This window comes from Wyeomyia smithii, chromosome 3 (genome assembly GCF_029784165.1).
Source record: "Wyeomyia smithii strain HCP4-BCI-WySm-NY-G18 chromosome 3, ASM2978416v1, whole genome shotgun sequence".
Taxonomy (NCBI): Eukaryota; Metazoa; Arthropoda; class Insecta; order Diptera; family Culicidae; genus Wyeomyia; species Wyeomyia smithii.
The window spans coordinates 33,417,107-33,431,573 of record NC_073696.1 but is presented as its reverse complement, the minus strand read 5'-3'; the positions used below and the strand labels follow the sequence as shown (position 1 = coordinate 33,431,573).

At 38.6% G+C, this 14,467-nt stretch overlaps 1 protein-coding gene across 8 annotated transcripts in view; it reads right to left on the bottom strand.

Annotated features, from left to right (window-relative positions):
* LOC129733257 (LIM domain transcription factor LMO4.1) overlaps positions 1-14,467 on the bottom strand; it is a 677,190-nt gene that overhangs the window by 500,801 nt on the left and 161,922 nt on the right. The gene's annotated exons all lie outside the window — the stretch shown is intronic.

Genomic DNA, 14,467 nt, shown 5'->3' with positions numbered 1-14,467 from the left:
AACAATTATAAATTTGACTACATCTACATAGGGAACATCCATAAATGACGTAGCTGTTTTTAGGTTTTTTGAACCTAAACATTTCGTCACAAAGTCAGGACCCCCTTCTAGGTAAATACGTAGCTTTTAACAAAATGCCTTAATCTCCTTTGTCGGGGTAGCACACAGATGCGATCAACATTAAGAGCCAGTTCGCAAAGACCGCAACTAGGTCTTGTTTCGAGGTTCTTCGATCGGACTGAAACTTTCAGGGTTTGTTTATCTATATAATAGTACAATGTTTTGCATAATATCAGATTTTTTTAAAAGTGGTAAGTGGGGTAAAAAAGCTCGTCAAAAATTGACGTCCAAAACTGCTGAAAACGTAAAATTGTTATAACTTTAAACTAACTAAACTGTAAACTGAATCGATTTTCATGAAAATTGGCATGTTTATTCTACTCTATAAAGGGAACAAAATGAGAGTTGTTGGAAGTTGATATCGAGAATACATGATGAGATATTCGCATTTTTCTACAAAATAAGTGTGATTTTCTCAGCAGTTTTTCTCTTGCCAACAGATCTAGGATAAAAATAAAAATAATACGTTTTGTAGTGCAACTCAAGAGCTTTCATTTGATATATTCAAAACATGCGCCGTTATAAAGATGCGTGAGAAAATCCAATTTATCTAAAACATGTTTTTGCCCATAATTTGTAACCCAATGTGCGAGAAGCGAAACTCCGTTTTGTGTTGTTGTTCTTTATGCACTAATGCAATAGTTTGCAGAATTTGAGGTTTTTGGAAAAGGGGTTAGTGGGGAAAACAGGCTCTTCAAAATCTTGTATTTAGAAACTGCTCAAATCATAGAATAATTACTTTTGGTTTATTCTCAAAGTTACACGATGGAATGAGAGGTTATTTCTTAAGCTAACAGAAATAGAATGAATGCCAACATAGCCATGCGATTTTTTCCCTTGTTTGGTATCTTATCACTGCGACCAATTTTTTGATCCTTTGTGACATGCGATACTTTTTGTTGAGCTTTTTTTTTTAAATATGTCCTTTGAATAATTTAATAACCAAGGGGTCGGTTGCAGTTTAAAACCAAATAAACTTTATATTTCATCAACTTTATTGTAATTCTAAATAATCATTATCTAACCACTCATCGAGCATATTAGTAATTGCACTCAATGCATTTTTCCTGTTGCTCTGGCATCGGCAAAAAAAACCTTATGAAAATCAATGTTTGAGAATTGATTGATTTATTATTACCAACCAATATTCTTGATGTTCTTGTACGTTCATCAATGCTTCATCTTTACAAACGTGTATTAGCTCAAGCTTATTTTGCCGGGCGAATAACGATTTTATTTGTTCTACCGATAAATACATTTTCGGTTTGAATTACCTAATTCCCGTAGAAGGGTATTCTTTTGACCTCATTCCTTTATGAGCATCTGCCAGTAAACCTTTTTCTCCGGTTTTCTCCAGCATTATTCAGAAAAAAATAAGGATGATGAAATACAGAGTTTATTTGGTTTCAAACTTGAAACTTGTTTACGTTGTATAGTGTTTGTTTCATTCCTGTTAAGTGTTGCATGTGCAAACTAAAATTCGGTGACACTTCAACTCCTCTTTTGCACAAAATTTTAAACATATTCAATACAAGTAATGCAACAAACAACCTTATGTAGTTCTACGTAAACCTTGCGGTCGTGGCTTTGCATACAACCCTTGTGATTTTTTTAAAAACTATTTTAACTAACATTTGAAGCTTTTTAATTTGAAAATGTCTATAGAATTTTTAAGCTAAATAATTTAAATTGAAAGAGACCTGGAATTACCTTTTCCTGTTCTCAGCAGTGTAGATATTATAATTATTCTCTCAGTTTATTTTAACGTTTATTGCAATTAACTAATTATGTCAAATCAATTCTCATTGCATGGTAGAAGTCGCGACACCTGGGACGTATCCCTGAACCGGGAACCGTCACGATACGTATGGCTCGGTATCTCATTTTAATGGAAAATATATATATCGAATAGTGCACCGGAGGGTCAAATCCGACCCGGGAAGGGGGAAATTAAAAGCAGCTGTTTTAATTCCCTCGATTGCGGCACGGTTGTGCAAACTGACATCGGCAATCCTAGCCACAGAGCGAAGAGAAGCGGAAAGGATAAAATAGAAGAACGACGAAAAAAGGAACTGCGCCGCTCTGCTGGGTTTTCCCCTTTTTCGGAAGGAAAAAGTTGTTACTTTAATTTTTCGCTCCTACTCCCGGGCCTGCCGCGCCGCTCGTTCGCTGGTGTGGCTGCGCGACTGCGGCTGCTAGTGCCGGTGGTGGTGCTTTGCTAGATGATGCTCCGGTGGCCGTCGCTGTCACGTTCGCTAATGCCTCGGTTAAATGCAATGTTTGACACGGTTAATGCTTAACCGCTCGTTTTTCCTTTGCTTTCCCTCGTTTTGTTTTGATGCCGACTCCGTGGAATTGAGAGACTTTGAATGTAGTTTTCGCCGTCTGGCTGGATGATGCATGGGGTTCCGATACAGGAGAAAAGTTCTTATGGTGAGCCAATCACATATTTGGTCTGAGTTTAAAAATTGATCAAACCATCAGCACATTCCACATTTCGGTAACATTAATGCTGCGATTTATTTATTGATGATGACAATAAAGCCGTGGCTTATTGAATTGATTCGATTCCGCGGGACTTTTTTTTACTTTGATTCAATCTCGGAACGATTGTGCGATGCAAGAGCAGGCGTAATTAGTTAATTTATAGCATGATGGATTTTTCCAGCCCACAAGCATACAGATACCGAATCGAACATCAATCAGGCTCTAGATGATGTCTCGTCATAAGTGACGCTGTCAGCTCTATCTGCTATACAAATTATTGAACAGGTATTTTCTGTTGCAATAATCCCCGGTCGTTCACATGTAATTATGAAAAGATCTTCTATCATGTAGTCTTCGGTATATTTTAAAGGAAACTTTGAGAACGATATTGTCTTCAGAGCATTACAATGTCTGTGTTTAACCACGATTTATTTCTTGGTTATCGGAAAACCAGAATCGCCCCATAAGTAGTTTGGAAGGCTGATTGTATATTTTGTACATACAAACAATCACGCTTCTGTACGAAATTCGTTAGAAAACTCATCTCTGTATGTTCGAGAACATTTGGCCAGTCTAGTAAACTAGATAAGATGAAGATACGTTCATTTCTGACGCTGTGCCAAAAGAGAGATTTACTACGTGCATGATTAATGAGTTATGCTTTATCTTTTCGGTTTGCTGGCAATATGTAGCATTTAGATAGTTTGCACGTGTTTGGAGAAATTAGAAGTAATCATTTTATGTTCGTTAGTCTAATATACAGCGATGTAAAATTACTCTAAGACGCTTAATTAATAATGACGGTATAAAAGTGCAGATGATAATCCCAGTAATTTTTCTTTTATAATCGATAAATACCTATATAATTCAAAATACAGCGGAATTGATATGAAATAAAACACGTTTGAAAAAATGTTAAATCTACTTTATCTGGTAAAATTCAAATGGCTAGTTCAGTAGATATCTTCCACAGTAGATGATTATTACCTACACAAGTTTACACAACTGCCGGGCAGTTGTGGAAGATATGATAAACACTCCACATAATAAACAACGCACACTCGCCGCTTTCGATTAGAGTGTTCGCCTCTATATCTGACATTTTGGTTGCGCCGAGAAAACCGTATCGAAAAGTATCATTTTTTAAACGTGGCTTGATTTATGCCGCCGAGACATCGCCAGCCATTAATTTAATTTTAGAGTATTTTACCGAATCTGCGTGTGCATGCCAGAGCTCGATCAACTGGTTCGCTGGTCGGTCAGGCAGCGGCGTGCGGCGGCTGCTGCTCTCTCTCTTTAGGAAGCTGAAACACTTTATAGCCAAGGACCGGCGAGCAGAAAACCACTCAATGCGATACCTAGGTACGGCATCCGCCAGGCTAGGATGATTAATGAGCGCAGCTGACTTTAGCCAATATCTATTATTATCGCTGTTCCCGGTGCGATCATTAATAAATTCGAGTTCACCAAGCGCGCAGCGGAGAGTGATTTCACATCAATTGTATGCGAACAGTACCTCGGACTGTTTCGCCCAAATCCCTGGCTGGCTACAGAAAATAACAAAATTAACCCATACCCCAAACCACAGGCTAACCGGCCAGATCAAATGACCCCTTTGCACAGACCCGACGATCTTTTCCGAGACGCTTTACCGAACAGACGGAGTGTTTTAAGGGCGGCAATCAGCGTCGTTGAAGCATCGGAAATCTGATTAGCTTCACGACTAATCAACGTCAGAATCGATTTTGATTAATTACTGTCAGTGCCAGATGAAGCGTGGAAAAAATCAATCTTTATTCTACGTAGCTGTCCGAGGGCTCTTCCGCGATCTGGCGATCGTCGTTGTGTTGGTTTTGGGAGCTGATCCGCTATCTCACTGGATTGGTTTACTTGCGCTTGCAACTCAGGATGCAATTTGTTGAGTTATGCTGAATTACAAGTTTTTTTTTTCTTGGTGCAAATCTCAAAATAAAATTTTTCATAATAAGTTTTTTGTCTAATTTTCTCTCTAAGTTTAGTCTAAGATAACGCGAAGAGACATGTTTCATGCGAACAAACAGGTACATACATTAAGAAACGAAGACTATTACCTTTTTGCTTCGTATACAAAAAACGATACATCCAAAAAAAAACGGATGGTTTGAGTCCGTTTACGGAAGTGTTACTTTTCTCACTTCATTCGAAGAAAACGGCAGCTGAAGCGTATCGAGAGTTTAAAAAAGTTTACGGAAATGCTGCTCTGTGTGAAACAACGTGCCGTAATTGGTTCCACATAGAGAGGCCAAAAAACTTCGAAGACACTGAATCGGAGGAACTGCTCGATGAGGATTCATGCCAAACGCATAAAAAGGTTGCTTCGGTATTGAGAGTTACCAGCCAAGCCATTTGCAAGCGATTGCATGCTTTGGGAATGATTCAAGCCAAGAGACTTTGAGCGTCGTATCGTGACGAGTGATGAAAAAAGTATTTATTACAGCAACCCGAAGAAAAGAAAGTTTTTGAGACTGCCCAGTTGTACTTGAAGGTTTCGCTGTGTATTTGGTAAAACCAGATCGATGTTATTTATTATAAGCTGTTGAAACTGAACGAAACCATCACTGGGAAACGATATCATCTTCATTTAAGGTTATAAAGCCGAGCATTGTGGGAAAAACTGCCACAATACGAACAGTGCACGAAAAAGTTATTTTACTGCATGGCAACGCTCGGTCTCATACTCCCAAAATCGTTGACCGTCCGATTTTTACTTGTTCGACATTCGACAAAGTTGTAGCTACGAATGAACAATGTTTCGAATAATCTATAGGTAACTATTTTTTCAAGCTTGCGAACTTAGTTGCGCATCTAATGAAATTTCAGGTTTAAGATTTGTTCGCTAACCAGAATAGCATCTTTTGTATATTTGGAATTCGCATACACCAAACATTTGAAAAACAACCGACAAAGAACGCTGACGAACTTAATGCTCGCAGCGCCGCACAGACCTGGCTGAAATTATTTTCGCTGCTAATTGGCAAAAGTGGAAATAAATGATTTCAGAGTAATCAGATGTAAAATACGTAAAATGAACTAGTAATTCTGCATTTTATTCTGAATATTCAACTCGATTGTCGTTGGAAAGTTTATAAACTGTATGAAACTAACTCAAAGCTCAGTTAAACACTTGTTTTCTACAATGATAAAAACACATTGACCTTTTATGCAACCATGTTCGACATGTTCGAATATTGTATCAAAGAGTAACCTAAAATATCACACACACAACCTAAAGTTTACATTAACGTAATGTGTCTCCATTAGTGTTAGTTAGTAGGTAGATAAAGTAATACGCTCGTATAATTCGTGTTAGGCAGCGAAACACATCGAAGAATTCATCAGAGAAATGATGTGGCAAAATATCTTAATTTTGAATTTTTAATTTGATGCTCACAGTTTGTATGATGCCTCGTGGAACCTTCGCAGGTTGGAAAAAGCTTATTGTACGGAGTGTTATTTACCCGAATTATTAATTCTGTGCTTCAAGTTAATTTTTAAGGTTAACTTAAATTAGTTGAAATTCAGTCACTAAACTAATCTTATTTAATCATGAGCTGAAACTCTTTTTGGAGCATGAGGCAGCGATCAATCAGGTATTTTATTTTTTTTTCCATTTCTCATGTACGCGTGAACACTTAACGTCAAAATTTGTCAAAAACAGCATTTTTCAAACAGGTCGCAAATGTCAATCCGGAATTCTCCTAGAAAGGTATAGCAATCACTGGCATCACTGGCAAAACCGACGGTAAAAAAGGGCTCCAAAGAGCCGAACGGCATATATCACTCGACTAAGTTCGACGAGCTAAGCATTTTCTGTATATGTGTGTGTATGTGAGTGAGTATGTGCAACTTTTTAATCTCACTCGATTTTCTCAGAGATGGCTGAACCGATTTCCTCAAAAATAGTGTCAAATGAAAGGTCTAGCTGCCTCATAACACCCTAATGAATTTTACCGTAATTGTACAGCATTTTGTGAAGCATTTGTGGTATCCCCTTGTTTATAGCAGGTTTTCACAACCCTGCAATTTACAGTTCAGTGGAACGCGGAAACGATATTAATACGTTCCGCGCAACACTGCCATAAAACTATAAGAGATAATAAAATGATCCTGCAGCCGGCTCTCCAGGCTCAGTTCGAATCGATATTCCAAACATTAAATAGTGCTATCTTATTCTCACAATACGTTCCGAAACATCCGCGCAAAAAGAAGTCCAACAGTGACTTTATAGTAATTAACTGAAATAATTGAAGATTCGGGTTCTTTTGATCCTCCAGTTTGTGGTTCCGGTTATCCTCCAGCTCACCCGAGTTTGGGTTAAAGTGTTTCGCTTGCGTGATTCCAGTTTTCACCTACAAGTTCACCCGGTTTTGGATTAGAGTGGCTAAATAGCCGATAAGAATTATAGTTCTTTTATTAAATTTTTACCACAAGCCAAGTACTAAAGCTTGTGTTAAGTCTAGTTACTGCGGTAACTTAATATTATGAACTAGGTACTCCTCTGTGTGCCGTTTACTGGCAGTTAGACAAGATAGCAGTGGCGTAGCTACGGTTTGGTGGGCCTGGTGCGGTAACAAAACGTGGGCCCCCAATGGAAATGACTGGGCAGTTTTTTTCCATAAAAGGAATTGAGACAAACAAAAGACTTCTATTTTTCTACTTATTTATTCCGTTGTCCGCAAAATCAATAATTAGGCATTTAGATACTCACTTTCACTCAGCCGTTTGGTTGGCAAAATCAGAAATTACAGATTCAAAATCAATGGAATCAGTGATTTCACGTTCGATTGATGAAATGGCAAGGTTTGTTAATCCCAAGTTACTCATCGTTGACCTCAAATAGTTCTTGATCAACTTTAAATTAGAGAAAATTGATCAACTTTAACTTAGAGCCAACTGTTTTCGGATGCATATAGTCTCGCGTTAACGCAGATTATTTCCCTCGTTCTGTTTCATGTTTTCAAGTTAGCCACATAGCAACACAGATAGACAGCGTTTTCCAGACTTGGTAAAAGCACCGCTCCGAGCCGCTCGGTGACATCGCCAGATTATAGACATCTTATGTGACATTCGTAGCAGGCACCAGTTCAGCGCAAGAGCTAGAAAAGCTACGAATGCAGTGCGATAATCTTGTGTTCGTCATCTGGAGGCCAGGGTTGATATTTGTTGACACTCTTGAGTGAAAGTGAAAAAAAGCATTCGTAAACGTTATTTTTTTACAATCCTTTCAGAGTTCTCCCTTCCCGCTTTTTGCATGGAAGTGAACTGTCAAAACACCTCATTATATTTCATGCGATGGAAGCAAGACAACAAAATCAGTTTATCAGTTAACGAAGATTGTCAAGGCATCGGTCAGTGTCAGTGAAATAGTGTTTCGGTGAGGTTCATTTTTGTTGAGTGAACTGTTTGTTTTTTTTTTCGCTTTAAAATGAAGATCATTTGGTTGGATTTGTCGTCAAATTTTATGCCGTAACCGTGAACGATGCGCGCGATATATTTCATCTGAGTATAACAGCACGTTACTAGGACGAAAATCTAGTGTATCTGAAAGAGTGCTGCGATCATTGGAAGTGAAAATTGAAAATGATTGGCTGTTATTTTCGAAGAATTTTGCTGGGGAAAATGACTTTTATCAGCACTGCTGGAGGCACGTTGAGCGTTTTTTTTTCTTTTTCGTTTTGTTTTGATCCGTGAAGAGATATTTGCTGTGTGATGCTTTTCTTAATTTGTCGCGCACCAAGCTGAAGACCAAAGCACCTAGCCCGAGTGCGTGTGGAATTTTGTACTAGTTTTTTAAATATAAACTCGTTTTTTGAATAAAGATTGATGATTATGCTTCCTGAAACGACGGAAAGTATCAAAATAGTGTCTTGATTATATTCCACTGTATTTTCTGGCTGAAGGCTTAAACATATAAAGCAATTTAAATCTCATATTACAGGGAACATTTACCGTAACGCATGCTTTCTTAAACGAAACAAACAAATCCAAGTAATTGCAACCATGCTTGTCTTTTCTCCTCAGTAAACCTCTAAAGTGCAGGAGAACATCTTGCACTGCGGAGACAACTGCCGTCACACTAAAGAGCAAATCAATACGCTCATGCTAGAAGAGAGCGACAAACGATTTTTATCTGTTGAGCTACCTGAACGCACTGCGGTGAAATCTGAAATCTCTCTCTTGCGAGACAATGAACTATGGTGTACTTTCTCACACGTGTGGACATCACGCACGATAATTACACTGCAGAGCTATCTGCGGTGCGTTTCACAGTTGATTTTTTGAGCATGGCAGAAGAGGAAGAGATTGGGAGAAAAAAAATAGACTGCGTTGCCCGTGCCGCTCGTGCCGGTCGAATTTACTCTGGTGGAATTCGTTCGTAGCTACACGAGGATTACATTTTTGCCCGGTAGGTTTTTTTTCACCTTCCGGACTACTCGCCAGTGGACACTGTTGTGCACTTCTGCGTTTTCTCTGTAGAGTGATTCACCCCTCGTGTTTCTATCAGATGTGGGGTGAGCTGGAAGTGTGTTTGTCTCTCTGTAAGCTGGTTGAGACACTTTGGAGTGAGAAAGAAGCAGTGTGGTGAAAGCATTTGCTACACGCAGGCACATACTAGAAGGGAAGTGCGCGGTGAATTTTTTTCTCCTCTCTTTTCACATACTGAGGAGAATGACAAGCATGATTGCAACTGTTGCAAAAATTGCAAAAAATTTTCACGGCATGTTCTTTTGAAACTATTAAACAGAGCATTATTTTGCTGCTTCATTACATTAAATTTCATTTCACTGAATTCATGATACTTAATATCAAAAACAACCCAAATATATAGTCACCCACTCACCCGCATACGTCGTCAGCGCTCACCCTCTGCACTAGCTGTAACGTGCAATATACATAGCAGAGATAAGCAGAGTACAATAATACGGAGATGCCACGAAGCAAAAAAGCAAGCAAAATGATTAGGGGCTGCACCGTGCGCTCTATGTAACTTTAGAAAAACACCAACGAAGAGATATCCGCTCTGTAGTGGTATTCTTCATTCTTCGCGTGTCGAATCATCGAGCGAAGCACGCAGCTCAAGTGCGTGATACCTAGAAAGCAAGAGCTCAATTTTTCGCTCCTTCGTTGCGATCGCAAAACATTCAACTTCGGCGTCAGTCGAATCACGAATCATGGTAAAATCACGTATACTTTGTCCGTGTGGATCACGAGAGCAGAGTGGCGAGCACAGATACATGAGGTTAAGTTCAGATGGGCATGTTGACCGGTTCGGTTTTCGCAAGATTTTGGGGCCCCCTTGAGTGGTGGGCCTGGTGCGGACCGCACCAACCGCACCCTCCTAGCTACGCTACTGCAAGATAGATAATGGAGCAATCAACGAAAAATTCACGACCTTCATATTTTTCAAACATGAATTGCCTCGGATTGAACTTGGATTCAAGCTCAAGTTTAAACGAAAAATTGTCCAAGGAATGTGGAATTATATGAGCCATTTTGGCTTTAAAACTGCTCACAACTTTAAGTCCCTTTTTTTGACGTAGAATTCCGTCCTACGGTAACGTAAATGAACACTAATTTTTTACTAAGCTGGCCGCCATTTTGACAATTTCTGGAATTTTCAAAAACGTCTATGTAACAATTTAGATAATAAATTTCTATATGCTGAAAAAAACTCAGTCAGATCGGTCCACTAGAAGCTGAGAAAAACGTATCACCAGTTGGGTACTTGTTTTGAGAAAGCATCCTCGTTCCCAGCTGCCAACAGCGTAAAACTCACTACATTTGCATCCACGACATACAAAATACATCGTCACCTTAGTCAATATCCAAAATACCCGAACAAAATCATGAAAGTTCATCTTTTTTATCCTTCCAGAGTTGTGTCCCCCGAAATCTGTCACATTTTGGGCTTAACAACTTTAAAAAAAATCATTTTTTACATAGAATTACGTAATGCGGTAACACTCTGAAAGAAGGGTGCAACAGGCTTGTCGCCTCTCCTCAGAAAAACTAGCGTGCAGAAGAATATCTTTCTCTGCGAAACCACTGCTCTCACACTAATGGGAAAAGTGACGCACTTGCCTAAAGAGAGTAGTCAATCATGTGTATCTGAGTAGCTTGCAAAACCCACCGCGGTGGAATCTAAAATATCACGCAAGAGATATAATAAACTGGTGTGAGCTTTCTCTCATGGAAGGACATTACGCACGATAACTACACCACAGAACTCACTACAGTGCTTTTATTGTGTGTCTCGTGAGTATGTATTAACTGCGGAGAACATCTAAGCAGGAAAGTAGATTGCGTTGTTTGCTTTGCATCGAGAGAGTGAAAAAATAAATCTAACCACCCGTCCTGCATATTCGCTCTTCGAATGCTATCGAAGTTATGTCAACAGTGCACACCGCGGCGTACTGCTGTGTATGCTCACTAAAGTGATACGCCACACTTGTTTCGCTGAGCTGTGGTGTAAGCAGATGTGGGTTAATTTTTATGCGAGCGGCAGAATAACAGCGCAAAGCAGAAAAAATGTGTGGCTACACGCAACGCTCCTGCTGTACAAAGAGTGAGCGATGAATATTACTTCTCTCCTCACATATTGAGCAGAATAACAAGTCTGGTGTGCAACATGGAAATCAAATCATCAAAAGCGTCACAAAAATTGTTCACTATCAAATGCTTAAACCTCAGATAGTTTCCGACGGAGCAATCGATTTGAAAACTAGCTATGCGTCCACTAAAATGCCAAATATTGTGATTGTTAGATAGTGTACTATTAAAAAATGTAGAACATTGTTGAACGCATGTTTCAACCAATCAGAGTTGGAAACAAGGTCAAATATGAGGCGAAACTCTCTTTCTCAATCTATATCAAATTTAACAACAAATTACTGCCGTTCTTCTCCAACACAGCCGACGTTATTTTGCGACAAATATTTTGTATGTCATTTCCTAGTCATCGAAACTCCTCTTCCACTGAGAGTTTCTCTCGTAAGCCGGGTATAAAATGAAGCAAACAGAAATTTCACTTTCATTTCCATTCTAAGACAGTACGATCTAGACACTCATCTCGAGCTGTGCTCCAATTCCTGGTATGTCTAATTTATTCTCTGTACCCTCAATGACGAAAAAATTAAACAAACCTGCGGATGTCACTATTGTAACGACCCAATGGCACTCTTCAACACCCAAAATCATTTGGTTGAACTGAATATTGTTTTTCGTCAAGGTTACCAATCGTGTTAAGAAAGAGGGAGTCGAAAAAACTAGTACTGAAGCTCATCGCTTCTCAGTAACAAATTGATGAATCCCAATCGAGTGCACTCCCAGATCTATAGCAAGAAATACAGTAAGGAGCAAAATCACGCCAAATGACCTGCAAATACGCAAAAATTAATTTGGCCATTTTTGATTTGAATGAAAAATCGCACACGTGTTTGGAACTGAGAATTTCCACAGATGGAGAGATTTTCTAGACTCATGAGTTATTTTCTAAAAGGCGTGTGCATTTGCATTTTGTAAGTAACACTGCTTCATCAAATCAGTATTCTTAACTCATCCTCAGACAACTTTTCTGTACAACCAACGGTTTTTGAGCTACAATGCTTTGGATAAAACCTATGCCAAAATGCATAAGTTCCTTTAGAAAACGACTCATGGGTCGTTAAAAATGGTCGATATTCGACCATAGATCATTCGGCGCAATTTTGTTCTGAGGTCTTTTTTATGCTGAGGATGTGTTCCAAATTTGTATGTGACCGCGTAAAGGAAGAGTATTTTGAGTTGAACATATAACAAAGAAAACCGTCTCGAAATGTTTGAACCTCGTTTGAATATGATAGTGGTTAATCTAGAGACCAAAGTGCAATATTTTCAATTTTCAGTATTTAGACGAAAAAATTTGAATTTATTTGAAATGCGATATATAATTGAATTTGGGCTAAAATGGAAAACGTGATTGAAATGAGGTCAATATCTTGTACCGTTTTCAAGTAATGGTAAAAATCAACCCGCGTAAAAAAGGCCTTACTGTCCATTGGCTGTCGTAATTCTACGTTAACCTTACGGTAGTATCTCATACACAGCCTCTTTATATAGGTTTTTTTTCGTAAAATTTCCAATATTCGCAAGATCAGAGCATAAAAATATTGTTTTTACAATCCACGCTCGATAATAATTAACATGTGATTGAAACAAAATAATCGGATATTGCGTAGAGTCCAGTTAAAACATTAATATCACGCGCTATTATGATTGTGCCCAGCATGATTATATAGTTCGGCTTACAGTGGTTGGTTATTTGGAAGATTGTATCACGTAGCTCGTTTACTACTTAGAACCTTCACTCGAAAAGGTGGTAGATACTCTTATAGTCGGCAATTTAGAGCTTATGCGCGTGCTTTCATAATTGTGCGCAGTATAACTATTTAAATACAATAGCTTTAACATTCAATATCCATATTCAATAATAGTTCAAGTGTTTCTCATTGTGGTCATGTGTTTCATTTCATTTTCTTCCATTTCACCAGTTCGAAGTGCTATTCATCACATCGGCTCACGGTTATTCGATATGGTTTAGCTTGATTTACTTATATACCGATACAGTGATACGGTTCAAAGTCTTATGTTGTCGGAAACCCAGAAACCGCGAGGTGCCCTGCCCATATCGTTTTGACGGTTTCTTACGCAATTTCAGTTGAAATTAGATCAACCGCCAGCAACGCTTTGTAACTTAAATAAAATTTAGATAAATTTCTTTACTTGGCCATACCCAAAGTTTCAAACCATTGGATGAAAAATCCTCAAATTGTAGGCGACTGTCGCTAATTTAATTAAACATATATTTGCACTTTATACAGAACATGACATGAGTACCATTAGATCCACGTTATTCCTTTCTTCAAAACGACAAATTAAGGCCAAGAAATTGTATTTTTTTTTATAAGTTCACGCACAAAGTGTTGGTGATCCGTTTGAGGCATCTTTTATGGACATAAACCAAGCAATACTAATATTACAAAATTGCCCTCTAGCCAATAATCATCAATTTTCAATTTTCCCTAGTATGCTTTTTAACATTCAACAAATCAAACCAATTTTTTAAGAGGTTATAATTTCAAAGAAACATTTTGTTAACTGTATATTCACTTATATTTCTTTCATTGAAAATATTACGCATCTAATGTAATCAAATTTTCGATCGATCTCGGAACTCAATTCAAACAAAAAACGTACGGCCAGCGAACGTGTTTGAAATTCCCTCCCCCAACTTTCACGCAGATACATATGAACCCTACTCTGTGTTTCATAGGTAATCCCAACCGTACGGTCAATACGGAAGCCACAATTGTTGCGATAATTGTCGGTTGTCCAGTGCTGCTGCCGGACACCATTACCGCGATAATAATAGGTAACATAAATGGGACTGTCCGAGCTAGCAGGGGCTTGTTTTGTTTGCAGAAGCATGTCGTGACGGGAGTACTGACGCACCATCCTTCAGCCAAACTTGTCAATTTTGATTGAACTTGAGTTTGTATCATCTTAATCCTACCATATAAAGTTAATGTTTCAATATAGTCTTGGCTTTGTTAAATAAAAATTCAGATTAGTCATCTAAAAAAGCAAACATTCAAATACTATAAAGGCTCTATGATAAATTTAGCTAACGGCACCCAGCAATGATCATGCGATAACGAACACTTACGATACCCGAAAGACATCTCTCGGGGGAACAGCAACAACAGAACGGCCGAAGGGCGGTCAAAGGAAGCAGACTCCTTTGAAAGACGACAAAGACTACTCGCCGCGTGGGACAGCGAGC